General features: G+C 39.4%; 1 long non-coding RNA gene and 1 other non-coding gene across 2 annotated transcripts; both read left to right on the top strand.

Moving 5' to 3' along the window:
- The first annotated feature begins 1,346 nt into the window (after positions 1–1,346).
- LOC139760931 (uncharacterized) lies at positions 1,347–11,911 on the top strand. Its single transcript, XR_011715439.1, has 2 exons — positions 1,347–2,244; positions 8,774–11,911. It is a non-coding gene; the product is annotated as an uncharacterized lncRNA (long non-coding RNA).
- A 7,306-nt stretch (positions 11,912–19,217) lies between these two features.
- Positions 19,218–19,299, top strand: TRNAL-UAG (transfer RNA leucine (anticodon UAG)). Its single transcript has one exon. It is a non-coding gene; the product is annotated as a tRNA-Leu (tRNA).
- The last annotated feature ends 1,586 nt before the right edge of the window (positions 19,300–20,885 follow it).

Genomic DNA, 20,885 nt, shown 5'->3' with positions numbered 1-20,885 from the left:
ATGATAAGGAAGCTGAAATGAAAGGGCAAGTGTTAAGGGTAGGCAGATGGTTTGAGCTAAATATGCTGTTGAGTGTAAGAAGCCTCAAACCCTGCAAAAGCATAGGAGAAGAGTTTTCGTAACAGCAGTATGTTAGGGTATTTGTATGCGAGATACAATTGAGTGATGAGATTGAAAAGGGTGAGGAATTTTGAATACTTATTACAGATAATGATAAGGAAGCTGAAATGAAAGGATAAGTGTTAAGGGTAGGCAGATGGTTTGAGCTAAGCATGCTGTTGAGTGTAAGAAGCGAAGCCTCAAACCCTGCAAAAGCATAGGAGAAGAGTTTTTGTAACAGCAGTATGTTAGGGTATTGTGCCACATCCCCCATTTCCATATGCCTTGGCCATTGATGTCACACATTTGTTTGTTCTGTAGTTTAGCAAGAAGTTCAGAGCATGAGTGCATATGTGGTAGAATTCAAAAGGTGGAATATTTAGTTTTACTCACTCATATAAGATTGAAGCATGGATATGCCAGCCATAATGACTGGGACAGTGCAAGGAGTAGAAATTGATTTTTAAGGTTTGGAGGTGGAGTGAGGGAAGTGGAAGGAGTTAAAAGCAAGGATTGTAGAAAGGATCACCTATACATTTAATGAAGAGTGGTTGAAGAAATAAAGGACATGTTATGTGATTATGTAGGTAACTGGAAAGAATTCAAAAAGGAAGACAAAGTATGTTGAAATGAGAAAAGGGAATAATAAGACCGAAGATGAAGTGTAAGGATAGAAAGCATGATGTTGAAGGGAAGCCACGAAGAGGCACACCAAATAATATAGATGTGAATGGGAGAAAGATGCTACCCCCTGACACTATTTCAAAGATAAAAATGGAGTGAAGCTGTAAATGAGGCTATAAAATGCAAGTGATTGTGAAAAGTTTAGTACAAATTGTTGATTACAAGGTTAAGGAAAGTCATGGGAGAAGATCATCATGGAGTTTTTCATGATGAAGATGGAAAATATGAGAAAGTTCAAAGGCAATCATGAGTATTTACACACACTTAAAGAGCCATGGATCCTTTCTCTTTAACTAGATACAAAGAAGAGGAACAAGGTTGAACGAGAAGGTTCAGAAAGCCAATAAGATTAACCCATTTCAATGCGGCAGACTGAATATTTTCTGTACATTGTGTGTAGAATATTCTTGAATATTATGAAAATATATCCCTAGAAGTTTATTATGTGTAACTACAAGATAGTTTTCTAGACGAAATAATATACATCTCAGCCTGGTAAAACTTTGTTTACTTGTGCTTTGTATTCCTTGATATATGCTGCTCTGTTGCCATGTGTGTAACATATGCCAAAAGTACCATTAAGCATATGTTGTAAGATGCATGATATTTTTGGAATTCTTTTTGTCACCAACATATATGATTACTAACTGTTTTCATCACTAATATTCATTATTTTGTAAAAGTGTTACCGATTCAAAATTTTTTACATAACACGATCTTGCACAGGCCTCTTTGATACCTCCAAATATACTGACTATTGTATAGGTAAAATTTAGGCTGTAGTATTTAGTAGCAGTACATGGGATGCCTCTCCAAACATTACTGCCTGTTTATTTTGCCTTGAGGCAGAGGGGGCAATTAGAATTTTTTATACTCGTATATATATGACCCAGCCATAGTGAACAGAGCAATATAAAAGTGACCTACATGATGCTATAATGGATGGTTTAAGGAATTGAATATTACTTACCACAGGATGTATGTTCAAAGTAGGAGAAGAGGGAATGTGTAAAAATTGAAAAGGAAAAAAAGTCATAAATATTAAAAGAAGCAGTGAGAAATGTGTCACAAATTATGAATGATTCTTATTGTGTATATGGGTAAAAATGAGAGAAGTGAGGATAAAGCACAAGGATAATAATGGAATGATGTATGCATAAAGAGTTGAGTATTGAAGGAAATGTAATCATGGTGGATGAAGAATTAACTTGAACCAACAATCTTCTCAGAAGAAAAGTCAGGGTAGTGATTAATAGCAAAATAATTTTTCACATTATGTTATTACTGATTTTTTGCTTATTTTCTTATATGTTTCTTTTTCTGAAATGGCAGCTTTGTTTCACGGAGTGTAACTACCCACGTGCCTTCATGTGGTGTATTGGCGGTCATGCTGTCATGTTCTTCTTCCTCTTCTCAGACTTTTATGTAAAAACCTACTTTAGGAGAGCAGCCAGGATTAAGGTCAGTAAGCTCGATCATTTTATATCTTTAGTGACCAGAATGTTAAATTTCTTTTTATCTTATATTGATATTCTAAAATGCCAATAGTGATAGAATAAGACATATATCCAGCTTTGAGTAGAAATAAGGAAACTTCTATCAGCAACTTTTTACGTTATCTCCCTCAGCTGCCTTCATCATGTAGTTTCAATATAGCCATCTTTAGTCAGTTATGTGGATGAAAATACAATTAGTAATGCCATAGTTGCATTAAATGCATTGCAAAAAATGTAATTATCATTTGTCCCTCAGAATTGCATGAAAAATTCTGTTAAAAACAGTCCTGTAGTCACGATTAAACAATTATCCTACCTTCCCACTTAAGACATCACCTGGCCACATCTTCATCACACAACTTTTATGGTACTCAGTTTTGCTTAATCACCAGTTTGGAGCAGTTGGCTAGACTCATCTTGGTTAAATCAATTATGATTAAATTGCCATTTCCATGAATTAGCTTATTATTCTCTAGAATACCAGTGTACATTTGATATCTAAATTATTGGTTTATCCTAATCCTGGATGATACTTTGCTTGCTGCTGGGCTGATGTCAACATGTAGGCCCTTCATTTTGATTTTGGAGTGAACTGTTTGAGAAGTGTGGATTGCTGACAGTGACCAAGAAGGAAATATGATTGGTCAGTCTTTAATTGTAGAGGTCATAATGTATTGGCAGTTATTGATATTACCATTAAAGATGCCATACTTAGAGTGAATATTATATAGTTTCTGATCGACAGCAGTGGCCTGTAGGGAAGCATGGCTTATCAGCCATTTATTTCATTGCATGTACAATTAAAAATCCTTAATGAAGCACGTAGCCATTTAGCAAGAGAAATAAGTGTAGCAAGGTGTATGCATCTTTGCTTATACAAAGTTTTCCATGATGTGCTAAGCAGTAGTGTTTACTAATGTGTCTTTGACTGTTCATTGTCTTTACCTTTGATGGGGGAAAAAAGCACACAACACACTGATGTGTCTTAGCACTTACACTGTCTTCTGTCATGCATCAAGCAGCACAGCACATGCTAACATATCTGTACATGCCTATAACATGTCAAGTAACAGTGCAGGCTGGCTTGGCCGTGCTTGTACAATGAATGGCCATTTCTGTTTTGCATTATGTAGAGCAACACAGCTAACATAAACATAAGTTTGGATTTTTAAGAGCTTCTCCTGTGACAAGCTGCACAATATGTGCTGAAATGTCCTTGCCCATGCTGATCTGTCTTTCCCTGAACTTGGTGGATATACTGTAAGCACTAGAGTAGATCACCACACTTACTAAAGCTTGTGGTCTTGATGAAATGTCAGTGTATGTGCTGAAGATGTGTGCAGATGCATTAGGCAGACTTCTTAAAATACTGGAATACCAGGCAAGAGTAAGAGGGAGACTTGTCCTGTGGATAGAAAACTATCATTATGGAAGGGAATAAAGGACACATGTCAAAGGAACCTTTTCCAAGTTTTTGATGGTCACTAGTAGGGTACCTCATGATTCTGTTTTGGGACTGTTTCTCTTCTTAGTCTGTGTGACTGATTTGCCTGAAGGTATGGACTGTTATAATCTGAATATGTTTGCATATGATGAGGGAAGTAAAAAGCAAGGAGGATGGCATCAGTTTACTTGGGGACCTAAACAGACTCTAAAGTAGGTTTGATATGTGGTGATGAAATTCAATACAAGAAAGTATAAAGTAATGAGAGGGGGTGGGGAGACAGAGGGAAAGAAAGCCTCAGTATGATTTTTATATAGCGAGAAATAAGCTTCCGGATTCTGTTCTTGACAAGGGCTTGAGAATTAAGATCATCCCTAACTTGTCACCAGAGTCCCACATTAGGAGATTAGTGAAGGAGAAACTTTCGTCTGGCAAGTATCAGAGTAGCTGTGAAATATATGTGTAAGGAAATATTTAGCAAACTGTTCACATCCTACATCAGACCAAAACTAAAATTTGGTGCTCAAGTATGGTCACTGCATCTAAAGAAGCACATAGAGGAAATAGAGAAGGTCTAGAGGAGGGTAAAAACGATGGTACCAGATTTAAGAGAGCTGAGTTACAAGGAAATGCTAAACACTTCAATTTGCCCACCTTGGAAAAGGGAAGAGCATGAGGTGACCTGATCACAACCTTTAAATTCTTAAAACAGGTCAATGATGTGACAGTGAACAGTTTTCAAGAGATGTAGGGACAGAGCAGCCTGAGGACATAACATTAAATTAAGCAAGAAACCTTAAAAAAAGATGTAAATAAGTATTTTAATTGGAGAAGAATGATAGATGAATGGAATTGAATTAGTAAGGACATGACATATTCAAACAGCATACATAAATTAAGTTGTATGATAGTAGAGAATGTTCAAGAGATGGGGTCCCACTAGTGTAAAACTCTCTCCACATACACCCACAACCTCCATTATGAAAGCTCTTAATAGTACTCAAAAGTCCATGCACATCATGTAGTTAGAACTTCCTAAAGAATTTAATTTTTCATTTTTATGATGTGCCTTTTTAAAATCCATTGATGCTGTATTCTGTCATAAGGTTAGAAGAGGCCCCTTAGACAGGAAGTTACTCCAAAACTTCTGAAAGTACAAAGATTTGGTGTACAGCTTCTTTTCATAAAGCTTCCATGTTCTTCAGCTACCGTTGGCTCACATCCTTTTAACAAAATTCTTAATTATCGTACCACACACCTTGCCATTTACTTTGTACAGTGAAACAGTTATCACCTCCTTCCACTTGCCAGGCACATGACCTTTTTTCACAGTGAATTACAGTTTCACTTTCACTCTTCACCATCTCATATGTACCCCCAGCTTTACCATTCTTAAAGAGCATTATTGCTTTTTTCTCACTACTGCTTTTGTAATGTCTTCCTCTTCTATCTGTCCCTTCAGGTATCTCCATACCTATGCTCTTGCTATACTAATAGATATATATGAAGTTAACATTGTAATTATTATATATACATATATACATATTTATTTATATTTATTTATTATACTTTGTCACTGTTAGCGAGGTAGCGCAAGGAAACAGACGAAAGAATGGCCCATCCACCCACATACAAATGTATATACATACACGTCCACACTCAGCACATACACACCTACACATCTCAACACATACATATATATACACTCACAGATATATACATACATACACATGTACATAATTCATACTGTTTACCCCTATTCATTCCCATCGCCACCCCGCCACACATGAAATACCAACCCCCTCCCCCCGCATGTGCGCGAGGTAGCGCTAGGAAAAGACAACAAAGGCCACATTTTTTCACACTCAGTCTCTAGCTGTCATGCATAATGCACTGAAACCACAGCTCCCTTTCCACATCCAGGCCCCACAAAACTATCCATGGTTTACCCAAGATGCTTCACATGCCCTGGTTCAATCCATTGACAGCACGTCGACCCCAGTATACCACATCATTCCAATTCACTCTATTCCTTGCACGCCTGCATGTTCAGGCCCCAATCACTCAAAATCTTTTTCACTCCATCTTTCCACCTCCAATTTGGTCTCCCACTTCTCTCGTTCCCTCCACCTCTGACACATATCCTCTTGGTCAATCTTTCCTCACTCATTCTCTCCATGTGACCAAACCATTTTCAAACACCCTCTTCTGCTCTCTCAACCACACTCTTTTTATTACCAGACATCTCTCTTACCCTTTCGTTACTTCCTCGATCAAACCACCTCACACCACATATTGTCCTCAAACATCTCATTTCCAGCACATCCACCCTCCTCCACACAACTCTATCTATAGCCCATGCCTTGCAACCATATAAATTGTTGGAACCCCTATTCCTTCAAACATACCCATTTTTGCTTTCCAAGATAACGTTCTCGACTTCCACACATTTTTCAATGCTCCCAGAACTTTCACCCCCTCCCCCACCTTATGATTCACTTCCGCTTCCATGGTTCCATCTGCTGCCAAATCCACTCCCAGATATCTAAAACACTTCACTTCCTCCAGTTTTTCTCCATTCAAACTTACCTCCCAATTGACTTGTCCCTCAACCCTACTGTACCTAATAACCTTGCTCTTATTCACATTTACTTCAGCTTTCTTCTTTCACACACTTTACCAATCTCAGTCACCAGCTTCTGCAGTTTCTCACATGAATCAGCCACCAGCGCTGTATCATCAGCGAACAACTGACTCAATTCCCAAGCTCTCTCATTCACAACAGACTGCATACTTGCCCCTCTTTCCAAAACTCTTGCATTCACCTCCCTAACAACCCCATCCATAAACAAGTTAAACAGCCATGGAGACATCACGCACCTTTGCCGCAAACCAACATTCACTGAGAACCAATCACTTTCCTCTCTTTCTACACGTACACATGCCTTACATCCTCGATAAAAACTTTTCACTGCTTCTATCAACTTACCTCCCACACGATATATTCTTAATACCTTCCACAGAGCATCTCTATCAACTCTATCATATGCCTTCTCCAGATCCATAAATGCTACATACAAATCCATTCGCTTTTCTAAGTATTTCTCACATACATTTTTTAAAGCAAATACCTGATCCACACATCCTGTACCACTTCTGAAACCACACTGCTCTTCCCCAATCTGATGCTCTGTACATGCCTTCACCCTCTCAATCAATTCCCTCCCATATAATTTCCCAGGAATACTCAACAAACTTATACCTCTGTAATTTGAGCACTCACTCTTATCCCCTTTGCCTTTATACAATGGCACTATGCAAGCATTCCACCAGTCCTCAGGCACCTCACCATGAGTCGTACATACATTAAATAACCTTACCAACCAGTCAACAATACAATCACCCCTTTTTTAATAAATTCCCCTGCAATACCATCCAAACCCGCTGCCTTGCCGGCTTTCATCTTCCGCAAAGCTTTTACTACCTCTTCTCTGTTTACCAAATCATTCTCCCTAACCCTCTCACTTTGCACACCACATACATGTAAAGATTACTTAGTACAGGTGAAAGAGGGTTACCCATTGCCATACCATTATGCTCAAAAATTTGGTATGGCAATGGGTAACCCTCTTTCACCTGTACTAAGTAATTTTTATATGGAATTTTTTGAAATGAAGTTCCTAAAGGATAACTTACCTTCTGATGCAATTTTGTTAAGGTATGTAGATGATGTTCTTTGTGTTTGGCCAACAAATGAAAATTTACAAACATTTCTTCCCTTGCTGAACAATTTAGTACCTTCCATCAAATTTACTGTAGAAAATGAAAATAATGGTATGTTACCATTTTTAGATTGTGTGCTCCATAGGCAAGGAAACAAGTTTAAGTTTAGCATATACAGAAAACCTACCAATGTATATTCATATATCCATTATTACTCATCTCAACATGACAGAGTTAAATTATCATCATTTCATCCATGTTCCTTAGGGCATTATGTATTTGCAGTTCGGAGTATATTGATGGTGAGTTTGAGAAGATATATTCTATTGGATCTAAGTTAAAGTACCCTAGATCTTTCATTGATAAATCCCTTAAGTTAGCAAAGAAATCATTTTATAGAGTTGAGCACAAACCTCCCATTGACACCAAGAATCTTTTAGTTCTCCTTTTTAATAATAATTTTACTTCACTTCCCATGTTGCTTAAATCCTTTAATGTAAATGTTGCCTTCAGCAACAATAATACTATAAAGAATATCTTAATCAGGAAGTCACCAGAAAATTCTCCTGGGTGCATCTATAAAGTGCCATGTAGAAACTGTGATAAGTTTTATGTTGGGCAGACTGGTAAGGATCTTTCTGTTAGACTTAAGCAACATAAAAATAGTATAAGAATGGGACAAGAATCAAATGCCTTGTGTAATCATGTTAAAAACTATGGTCATTGTATTGACTGGAGTAATGCCATCTCCGTTATTAACTGTAACTCCAGTACCACGAGAAATATCATTGAATCTTTTATTATTAAATACACAAAGAATTATAATCTTAATATTAGTGAATCTCCGTTATTAACTGTAACTGCAGTACCACGAGAAATATCATTGAATCTTTTATTATTAAATACACAAAGAATTATAATCTTAATATTAGTGAAGATATATACTAATTGGATAACTTTATTGTTGATAAAATTTGTAAACAATTTTCTTGTCCACATAATAAGTTTATGATACGCTCTTTGTCTGTCTTGGACATTCGCATGTTTACTAAATGGCATCTCCTGGCTACGTCACTTCGTTGTATATCAACTGACTGTTATATTTCTCTCTTGTGTCTCCCCTGATGATGTGATTATTACACGAAAGTGTACTTGGGAACTTACTGTATTTCATTTTCCCGTGGACTCATAGGAATATATATGTATGTACATATACATATTAACGTATACACACACATAAGCAAACATTACATACACACACATGTACATATTCATACTTGCTTGTATTCATCAATAAATACATAAATGTATATTTTTTTTTATGCAGGCTCCTGCCAGTGGAACCTTCAAATACTCAGAATGGACATGCCAATGGAGGCCTCCCCAATGGTGTTGCTAAACTTGCCAATGGTATCTCAAATGGTTATGCAAATGGCTGTGCTACTGGAAAGGCAAATGGTTTTGCAAATGGCCATGCTAATGGCATTGCCAATGGCTATGCCAATGGTCATGCCAATGGAAATATCTGCACTAGTGAGGTTCTTAGAGAAGAAACTAACGGTCATGTACCTAAGGCTCCAGATTCCCCAACAATTAGCACCAGAGCTCGACGACTAGTGTGTATGAATGTAGACACTGCATTAGACTGAGCCCAATGAATCCTTGCTGCCTCATGCCTCGAGCCATTCCTCACTAGCATCCTTGCCTCGAGCCAATCATCAGAGTTCTCACTCCCCGTTGTTTGTCAGATGAAGAGTATTGCAGATGTGACTGTTTAAGCTACAGTCACTGAGGTATCACCCACATCATTGTACATGTCAGACAATACAGGCATAATCTTTTTAAGCTGGGTACCAGAACTGTTCTTGTACCCATGAATTACTGATTCTTCAGTTTTTATGTCGTATTTTATATTTTTAGGATGTTCAGAGCAATAACATTGTTACTTGATAGCGATCCAAGTTTCGAAGATTATTTTATTGATCTAATAGAAATGTTGGATTTATTTGTTATATTGTGCTTTGAGTCTAGGGATTTCTGTATGTATAGAGAAATCATAATGCTTTGTTTTTAAAGTTTTGAATACTAATATGAAGCACAGTTTGTAAGGGACCTGTAGCATGTACAAAGAAAATGGATAAATTGTTATCAAGTCATTTATTGGTCCAGATAGTGTTTGACAATGGCTGTTGATCAAGAATAATTTCTCTGAAAATGTTACAAACTGCATATGTTTGTTTTGATTACAAAAGAAATAGTATTACCAATGGACTGCAGCACAAATTTGTGGTCAAATTTAGCACAAGATGTATCATTAGGAAGAAAAAATAGCAGCATTGTGCATTTTACTGAAATTCTAAATGCAATCATTGCTATTGAATTGGGTCATGATGGAATCTGCATTTGTAAGTTATATTAAATACAGAATGTTGTACTGATTATACTGTGAACAGTTGCATTGGAAAATGGATGTTCATATGCATTTTCAGATTTACAGACTAACTGTCCAGTAGCTTAAATGCAGATGACTGTTGATCTTGCCTACATTATAGTCAACATCGTCCCATTATCTAAAGATTATGTATAATTACAGCTCATGGGGAGAAACAGGAGTAGCATTCCATGTATTAATTGCAGCTCTTGAGACTCATTACAGTGCAAGCTAGGATAGGGCGGCTGCTTTCAAGGAATAATTAGGTGGGGATACATAAGTACCACTTTCATCATCTCACTAAGCCATTCATAGGCCTGTGGTGCCTTTTATTTTAATTTTTTGTAGCTGTGGTAAGATGAACAGATGTTTCCAAACCCTAATATTACATTTAAATGAAGAATGGAAGTAAAAGTGTTAATATTTCATGCAACTTATTTTTGTATGGAATGTGCAGTTGTAGTCATTGTATGTGATACAAAAAAAAGTGAATCTAAAAGGTTTCCTGTCAGGATGAGTATCAGGTCATTTACATCTAAGTTGGCATTATGGATATTTAGCTAATGGTTTGAGGGAAATAAATTGCTGTTTCTGTGGCATTTCCAAGCTAAATCTATATTTTCTCTAATGTAGAAGGAAGATGTATGATGCATATTTTATTTTCATGCAAAGGAAAATAAATCTTTTATATGAGTCAGACTCTGCTGTAATCTGCTAGACTTCACTTGACTAAATAATCCAATAGTATTTCAGATGATACAAATTTACATTTTATACATAGAATAATTGTAGAATATGACTTTAGAAACATTATAAACACAGATTAAATTGTGCCTTAGTGCAGTTAAAGCAACTTGATAGAAACTTCTTGGTAATGGAATGAAAGTTCTTAATGTAGTGAAGTTTCTGTTACTTAAGTTTTGAAGACAATTTATGTATTTGTGAATTTTCTCATCTAACCCCTTATAGTACTGTGAACAAAGTAGTTAATGTGAATATTGTCATTGCATTTCAGTACAGAACTTCATGTAGTGGTGCACATGAATTTGATGTTTGCTCTAAAGGTGATTTAGTAATTAGATATCAAGATTTGGTGTTTTTCAAGTTTTTTCTTTATCACTAAGTTGCTACTACAGTCAGAATTACTAATCTTAAATTGTCATAACCAGTAAGCAAACCAGAAGTCAGATTTTTTTTCTATATATAATAAAAAGAACTTATGGAGAATTTCTGGTGTTACCAGCCTCAAGAGTAGCAAGACACAGTGAACTCATATTTTTTCAGATGGCAGTGTCAAATAAAGTAAAAGTTTTACCAATTTGCTAATAAGACAAAACATTCCATAGAGCTTGTTTTTAGAAATATTTAGTTTGGTTGTCAAGGTGGCAAACTTTATAGCTGACTTTGTTTTTCTTGCATTATGAATGCATTTGAAATTTGGGATGATTAGTTCCTGTGAACTATCTCAATGCTCTAATTTTATTTCTAATTTGCCATTTCAAAAATGCCAGTTTAATAATTCGTTTAAGTCCATAGTGGATAAGAATACTGCAATCCTAAGGATATTAGACAGTTTCTGTTACCTAAGTTCACAGATGAAGCGAATGATTTGTCATATTGTATATGATGATTCTATCACCTGTTTGAGTTATATGCAAATTAACACCCCTTCTTACATGATATTCTGAACTACCGTTGCATGTAATGGCTACAGTTATTGAATATTTTCACTTATATAAATTTGTAACCTCAGGTTTTCTTTTCCACATTCCATTACTCCAATTTTTTACTTTGTAGAAAAAAATTATAAATCAGTCAAAGTGCAAGGAGACCAAAGTTAACACCTCATGTCATACTTCTGTAAGAAATCTAAGAGCAGTTCACCATGTAAAATCCCAGGTAATTCTCAGATGCATAATACTTACCTGGATGACTATCATAAACTGACTTCCTGGCATAAGTGTTGTTAAAGTGCATATGTGATTGTTTTGCAAGGATAATTTGTATATGTCAAACATGTTCATTTTTTGTAAATATTGTTTTGATTATCCTTAATGAAAATGCACCTGCTGGATCCCATGTACCTCTTGCCTTACTGCTACACATGATGGCCAATGAAAGCCTTCCCCATGCAACTTCATTGTCATCATATTTACACATGATTCCTCTACTGATACATGATGCATATCCTAGAGGTAATCACTCACTCTTTCCTTTCATCTTTAATCTTCCTCCTCACCTTCATCAAATAATGATCAGACATCCCTTCAGCTGCCCTTCTCTGCATTGACATCCATGAGTCTCTTTTCATGCCTGTCAGTTATTATGTAATGCAGTCATACCTATTTTCTATCTTTCCTAACACACACACACTTATACATATCCCTCTCATTAGACCAGGTATTCCCAAGTTGCCAATCCTTTTTCAATACACAACTCCACAGGATGTTCATTTTAACTGCTACATAACCCACATTTGTATTTATATCACCTAATCACATGCATCAAAACTGCTCCAAAAAACTTACCTTTCTTCCTCAGTCTCCTCGTAGCCAATTTTGTAATCACAATCATCACCCACCACTTAATTATTTTCACCCATATCATTCTGGTGCTCACTACCTTACACACTCTCCAGAAGTCTGGGTAGTAAGACAGAACCAATATAGGGAGGTGTGAGGGGGAGGAGGCCGGGGTGGTGTGGAGGGGATGGATTTTCTTTATTGTGCGCCAGAGCTGGTTGTTGTGGGTCTTGAAGATAATAGTGTGAAGGAAGGAGCGACCGTTTTCTGCCTGCTTTTCAGTGAATAGGTTAATGATGGTGCTTTTTATGATCCCTATTGAAGGTGGATGTTTTCGTCTTAGTATGTTTCTTTGTGTTATGAGATCAACCACTTGTGGGGAGAGGTCTAGATTATACTACTTTCTATGTCCTCGTGGTATGTACTTCTTGCAGGACTGGTTTGGTGATGTTGATGAAGTGCGAGGTACGTGGATGGGAAATTATCTTTGATGAAGATTTGGAGCTGCTTGGATCCTATGTAGTGTACGGAAGTTGGCCAATCTGCTCTCCTGTAGTGGCTGTGTGGGTTTGATGGGCCAGGTAGTGTTATCGGAACTTATGAGTGGTCAGAGGACAGGTCATGCACTATGCTCCAGTAGTCCTTGTGTACAGCGCTGGTGTGCACAAGTGAACGTGTGGTGAGGATGGTTGCTGGAGGTGTGGGTTTGGAGTCTGGTTGGCTGGTTGCATATGTTGAAAAGATGAGGTTAATTCATGAGTAATACACCTCAGGGATCTAGGATCTGGGCGTTGAGCTATGCAGGATGGTGAGCGTTGAACCATGCAGGATGGTGGGCGTTGAACCATGCCTGTTGGTGGGCGTTAAGCCATGCAGGATGGTGGGCGTTAACCCATGCAGGATGGTGGGCGTTGAGCCATGCTGGATGGTGGGCGTTGAGCCATGCAGGATGGTGGGCGTCGAGCTATGCAGGATGGTGGGCATTGAGCCATGCCTGTTGGCAGGCGTTGAACCATGCAGGATGGTGGGCGTTGAGCCATGCCTGTTGGTGGGCGTTGAGCCATGCAGGATGGTGGGCGTAGAGCCAAGCAGGGTGGTGGGCGTTGAGCTATGCGGGATGATGGGCGTTGAACCATGCAAGATGGTGGGCGTAGAGCCATGCAGGGTGGTGGGCGTTGAGCTATGCGGGATGATGGGCGTTGAACCATGCAAGATGGTGGGCGTAGAGCCATGCAGGGTGGTGGACGTTGAGCTATGCGGGATGGTGGGCGTTGATCCATGCAGGATGGTGGGCGTTGAACCATGCATGGTGTTGGGCGTTAAGCCATGCAGTATTGTGGGCGTTGAACCATGCCAGATGGTGGGCGTTGAAATCATCACACAGATGGGTGTTGGCTGTGTTGGTCAGGTTCTGTATTCGAGGAGTGTCTCTGGAAGGGCATGTGATAAGGGAAATTATGTTGGTCTTAATAATACAAAGGAATTCAAACGCAATGCCCATTTGGTCCTAACGAGGCTGTTTGTGATAGTGAAAGAGAACAGAAACTCATGGATTAATGTTGTATGAGAAGAACGGATACAGATTCATCAAAGGGAAAAATGTATAGACTTATACAGTCAAGAAGGGGCTGATATTGTCAGTCGTGGATCTTAGGCGAAATATTTATCACGTCGATGCTTAAACGTATCTATGATAATGTTTTTAACTGTTATGATTAGTAAATCATTCCATATGTTGAAAATTTGCTTTGAAGAAAAATGATTGCCGTGTTATATCGGCATTGCAAATGAGAGGTCACAACTGGGATTTAAAAAATCCATATAGATATTTGAATATCTTGGAGAAAGAGGATTACCCAACGCCATGCCATATCGTTGTTTGAAGATCTTGTCATTAGCACGAAATACATTATATGTTACACATAACACAATTTGCGATATAAAAACATTATGGATTACTGGGAAGTCAAACATGTGTATTTTATCCCTTAGAAAACATTACATATCTCGTACAGGAACGTTGGTAAACAATGAGTTAAAACTGAAACTTAATGATTGTCAAGGATCTCTTATTTTCTTAGTTAACACTGAATTTTGATAATTGTCAAGGATCTCTTGTTCTCTCAGTCTATGAGTCAGATCTGACATCAAGTTGTTGATGTGCGGATTAGAAATATTCCCAGCCAGTGGTCACAATATCCTGACTAGCTATGTTGAAAGGCTGTATGAGGAAGACCCCATTGAACTAATGATAGATTGTAGAGGATCATTGGTCGTGTGTTTGATCAATATCGTGTAATACATATGTAGTTATCCCTGGGGATAGGGGAGAAAGAATACCTCCCACGCATTCCTCACGTGTCGTAGAAGGCGACTAAAGGGGACGGGAGCGGGGGGCCAGAAACCCTCCCCTCCTTGTATCTAACTTTCTAAAAGGGGAAACAGAAGAAGGAATCAGGCGGGGATTGCTCATCCTCCTCGAAGGCTCAGATTGGGGGTCTAAATGTGTGTGGATGTAACCAAGATGAGAAAAAAGGAGAGATAGGAAGTATGTTTGAGGGGAAGAGTGGTTTGGGAATGTCTTGGGAGTAAAGTCAGGGGTTAGTAAGAGGACAAGACCAAGGAAAGGAGTAGCAATACTCCTGAAACAGGAGTTGTGGGAGTATGTGATAGAGTGTAAGAAAGTAAATTCTAGTTTGATATGGGTAAAACTGAAAGTTGATGGAGAGAGATGGGTCATTATTGGTGCATATGCACCTGTGCATGACAAGAAAGATCATGAGAGGCAAGTGTTTTGGGAGCAGCTGAATGAGTGTGTTAGTGGTTTTGATGCACAAGACCGGGTTATAGTGATGGGTGATTTGAATGCAAAGGTGAGTAATGTGGAAGTTGAGGGAATAATTGGTATACATGGGGTGTTAAGTGTTGTAAATGGAAATGGTGAAGAGCTTGTAGATTTATGTGCTGAAAAAGGAGTGGTGATTGGGAATACCTGGTTTAAAAAGCTAGATATACATAAGTATACGTATGCAAGTAGGAAAGATGGCCAGGGAGCGTTATTGGATTACGTGTTAATTGATAGGCGCGCGAAAAAGAGACTTTTGGATGTTAATGCCCTGAGAGGTGCAACTGGAGGGATGTCTGATCATTTTCTTGTGGAGGCGAAGGTGAAGATTTGTAGAAGTTTTCAGAAAAGAAGAGAGAATGTTGGGGTGAAGGGAGTGGTGAGAGTAAGTGAGCTTGGGAAGGAGACTTGTGTGAGGAAGTATCAGGAGGGACTAGGTACAGAATGTAAAAAGGTGAGAACAAAGGAGGTAAGGGGAGTGGGGGAGGAATGGAATGTACTTAGGGAAGCAGTGATGGCTCGAGCAAAAGGTGCTTGTGGCATGAGAAGCTTGGGAGGTGGGTTGATTAGAAAGGGTAGTGAGGGGTGGGATGAAGAAATAAGATTATTAGTGAAAGAGAAGAGAGAGGCATTTGGACGATTTTTGCAAGGAAAAAAATGCAAATTAGTGGGAAATGTATAAAAGAAAGAGGCAGGAGGTCAAGAGAAAGGTGCAAGACGTGAAAAAGAGGGCAAATGAGAGTTGGGGTGAGAGAGTATAATCAAATTTTAGGGAGAATAAAAAGATGTTTTGGAAGGAGGTAAATAAAGTGCGTAAGGCAAGTGAGCAAATGGGAACTTCGGTTAAGGGGGCAAATGAGGAGGTGATAACAAGTAGTGGTGATGTGAGATGGAGATGCAGTGAGTATTTTGAAGGTTTGTTGAATGTGTTTGATGATAGAGTGGCAGATATAGGGTGTTTTGGTCGAGGTGGTGTGCAGAATGAGAGGTTTAGGGAAAATGATTTGGTAAACAGGGAAGAGGTAGTAAAAGCTCTGAGGAAGATGGAAGCCGGCAAGGCAGCGGGTTTGGATGGTATTGCAGTGGAATTTATTGAAAAAGGGGGTGACTGTATTGTTGACTGGTTGGTAAGGTTATTTAATGTTTGTATGATTCATGGTGAGGTGCCTGAGGATTGGCGAAATGCTTGCATAGTGCCATTGTACAAAGGCAAAGGGGATAAGAGTGAGTGCTCAAATTACAGGGGTATAAGTTTGTTGAGTATTCCTGGTAAATTATATGGGAGGGTATTGATTGAGAGGGTGAAGGCATGTACAGAGCATCAGATTGGGGAAGAACAGTGTGGTTTCAGAAGTGGTAGAGGATGTGTGGATCAGGTGTTTGCTTTGAAGAATGTATGTGAGAAATACTTAGAAAAGCAAATGGATTTGTATATAGCAATTATGGATCTGGAGAAGGCGTATGATGATAGAGATGCTCTGTGGAAGATATTAAGAATATATGGTGTGTGAGGCAAGTTGTTAGAAGCAGTGAAAAGTTTTTATCGAGGATGTAAGGCATGTGTACGTGTAGGAAGAGAGGAAAGTGATTGGTTCTCAGTGAATATAGGTTTGCGGCAAGGGTGTGTGATGTTTCCATGGTTGTTTAATTTGTTTATGGATGGGGTTGTTAGGGAGGTGAATGCAAGAGTTTTGGAAAGAGGGGCAAGTATGAAGTCTGTTGTGGATGAGAGAGCTTGGGAAGTGAGTCAGTTGCTGTGCGCTGATGATACAGCGCTGGTGGCTGATTCATGTGAGAAACTGCAGAAGCTGGTGACTGAGTTTGGTAATGTGTGTGAAAGAAGAAAGTTAAGAGTAAATGTGAATAAGAGCAAGGTTAATAGGTACAGTAGGGTAGAGAGTCAAGTCAATTGGGAGGTAAGTTTGAATGGAGAAAAACTGGAGGAAGTAAAGTGTTTTAGATATCTGGGAGTGGACCTGGCAGCGGATGGAACCATGGAAGCGGAAGTGAATCATAGGGTTGGGGAGGGGGCGAAAATTCTGGGAGCCTTAAAGAATGTTTGGAAGTCGAGAACGTTACCTCGGAAAGCAAAAATGGGCATGTTTGAAGGAATAGTGGTCCCAACAATTTTGTACGGCTGCGAGGCGTGGGCTATGGATAGAGTTGTGTGCAGGAGGGTGGATGTACTGGAAATGAGATATTTGAGGACAATATGTGATGTGAGGTGGTTTTATCGGGTAAGTAATGATAGGGTAAGAGAGATGTGTGGAAATAAAGAGAGTGTGGTAGAGAGAGCAGAAGAGGGTGTTTTGAAATGGTTTGGTCACATGGAGAGAATGAGTGAGGAAAGATTGACCATGAGGATATATGTGTCAGAGGTGGAGGGAACGAGGAGAAGTGGGAGACCAAATTGGAGGTGGAAAGATGGAGTGAAAAAGATTTTGAGTGATCGGGACCTGAACATGTGGGAGGGTGAAAGGCGTATAAGGAATATAGTAAATTGGAACGATGTGGTATACCGGGGTCGACGTGCTGTCAATGGATTGAACCAGGGCATGAGAAGCGTCTGGGGTAAACCATGGAAAGTTCTGTGGGGCCTGGATGTGGAAAGGGAGCTGTGGTTTCGGTGCATTATTACATGACAGCTAGAGACTGAGTGTGAACGAATGGGGCCTTTGTTGTCTTTCCTAGCGCTACCTCGCACACATGAGGGGGGAGGGGGTTGTTATTCCATGTGTGGCGAGATGGCGATGGGAATGAATAAAGTCAGACAGTATGAATTATGTACATGTGTATATATGTATATGTCTGTGTGTGTATATATATGTGTACATTGAGATGTATAGGTATGTATATTTGCGTGTGTGGACGTGTATGTATATACATGTGTATGTGGGTGGGTTGGGCCATTCTTTCGTCTGTTTCCTTGCGCTACCTCGCTAACGCGGGAGACAGCGACAAATCAAAATAAATAAATAGAATAAACATATGTAGTGTTAAAGTTATCTGAAAAGATTATTTGATAGCACCAAGTGTGTCCTGAACTGGGAATTGGATCTTCTGTTTGCATCTACTGTTGGATCTTTAACAATCTCACGATGTGTATTGACGTCTTTCAGTAAGTCATACATCTGATTAACGTACGATTCCTTGTCTAAGATTAAAATTAACGTGATTATTTTGCTTCAATCATCTATATATTCACATTAGTCTCTAGATTCCTATGGACAACCAATCTTTTAAGAATAGTTGACCTGAGAGTACGGTTGGTCATGCCATGTGCACAACCTTCAACAATCATTATGTTATCGTGAGTAATGTTACCATGATATTTACGAAACCTTATGCAATTACCAGAGGGTTATTGGTAGTTTTTGCTTTGGAAAATATGCTTCCAAATCGAGTTATTCTATGTATTATGATAGATGAAAGTCACCATTAAATCTGGATCAAATCACTTGTTTGGTCCAAAAAACATTCTTGGACGGGGCATCAACTTCTCCCTTTAATTCTGCCTTGTACTCTTCATTTTCTCTTCAAGTAATCTGTACTCACGGTCACTTGATATCAACGGTCAGTCATCAGTAACGCTGTTTTCATGGTCACAGCAGTGAGAGTAGCGAGTGGACACCCTCTCCTTATTGTATTTCTGCTCCTGAAATATAGAACAAAAAAGCATTGCAAAAAAAATCCTTCATTTATTTTAGCTGATGAAGAGAACCAAATTAAGTATCACAACATAGAAGATCCTCTTTGTGCCCCTGGCCAGGCTGGTGAGGGACCAGATGGTGATTATGATCATACAAAGGAATCAAGCCTTAATGACATGGTATCTAGCTCCACCAGCGGCCACGTTAGCCACTAAGTCTTTCTGACACAATTTACTGACCCATGAATACACGTCTACCATCAACGACTAAACATGGCATCCTAGATCACTAGTATCCCTCTTCCTCCATCTTAAAGCACTCAGGGTAGCGTGGCCGAGCGGTCTAAGGCGCTGGATTTAGGCTCCAGTCTCTCAGGAGGCGTGGGTTCGAATCCCACCGCTGCCATGAACTTTTGTGGACTTCAGATACAGGGTGAGTGAGGCCTGGGTCGGCTAGGATGGTGTCCTCGTGGGAGGAGGGACTATATCACTCACCCCACTAGTTCCGGAGGGACATTGTTACCGGCTGGCCGAATACAGTCAGGTCTTGGAATTCACTGGATCTACGTGCGGGACACATGACCTCGTCTGGTTTGGAGATGTGACACGAGAAAATGTTCGCCACCATTACCTGTCAACCATCATGGTCAAGGGTCTCATACCAAGGTATTCTAATGGCAGATTGTAGGGATTCTGGCGATACACTTATCACATAAAGCTTGATCACCTTCACTGTATATTGGTTATAATGAGAGGGTGAGGATAGTGAGACATTGACTTTGGCTACAGTTCGCTGCGTGGTAAGATAACAATCCCTGAAAACACACACACACACACACACACACACACACACAGTGTAGGTGAGAAGAGTCCGACTGGGAAAGGAGAATTGGAGGAGGGGAGGTGTGTGGACAGTGGCTGCAGAGGATATGACTATGAAGACGACTGTGGAAAGGTGGAGTGACAGTGGGTTAGTGTGAGCGAGAAGTGTGTGGCCAGGATGAATGTGAGAAAGGAAAGCATGAAGGAGCCGTGTGTTAAACGCTGTGAGTAGAAGATGGAGTCAGGTGTTGGTGAGGATGAGGTCAGTGATTGTGTTCGGTGCTCACACTCAGGAGGGAGGTGCAGGGAAAAGAGAAAAACTCAGATATAAACTGTAGCTTATGTGAATTTAAGTCATCTTAGTAATCAACAGTTTTCCATCTTATTATCCTGTCGAAGATCATCGGACTTTCCCAACACCATGAGTTGCGAAGTGTACACATCCCGAGCTGACCGTTTCTTAAAGAAAAGGAAATCTATGATCAACTTTTATAAATTCTTCGATACAAAACTAGCATTTTCTCTTTAAATTATGCATATTTTCCTCGTGTAAGAAATCTATGACATCAAGCCATGGACTAGATTTAGAGAAGTGTGTACATAGATATTGACGTCAACTGTCCTGTTGACCTGAGGTATCTTCTTGGCTGTGAGAGGCTCCCCTGCTGATGCACACATCAGGATGATGATAATGTAAGCCACTCACTCCTTCCTGACCACACAAGATCCGTCACACTCCCGCCATTCTTTCCACTACGAGTTATCGCTCGCAGGGTAATGGGTGGCGGGCACGTGAATGTTATATTGGTCTTAATAGCGTCGAGCTCTGCTGCCAGACATATGAGAGCTTATAATACATCTCTGCCACACGTGTCATGTTCACTACACCATTTGCTAAACATGAAGTTTGTATTTCCTGCACCGCTGCTAAACGTTTAGCGTTTCTGTACATACTACTGTTTAATGCGCTTCATTCCTGCTACGTCGGTGCCAAACTTTCCATACACTGCCGTTTCCTCTCCATTCGATAAGATCGGCATTGTACGAAAGTCAGATATTCCCTCCTTTTCGTTCCTAAGTGATACACTGCAGTTATGGTAATGCAAACAATAACAGCCCATTGGGTCCTTTAGAGGCTGTTTGTGATAACAGATCAGAAACATTATGTTT

The sequence above is a fragment of the Panulirus ornatus genome, chromosome 38 (assembly GCF_036320965.1).
Source record: "Panulirus ornatus isolate Po-2019 chromosome 38, ASM3632096v1, whole genome shotgun sequence".
Lineage (NCBI taxonomy): Eukaryota > Metazoa > Arthropoda > Malacostraca > Decapoda > Palinuridae > Panulirus > Panulirus ornatus.
The sequence above is the reverse complement of the archived record's forward strand: the minus strand, read 5'-3'. Positions and strand labels throughout refer to the sequence as shown.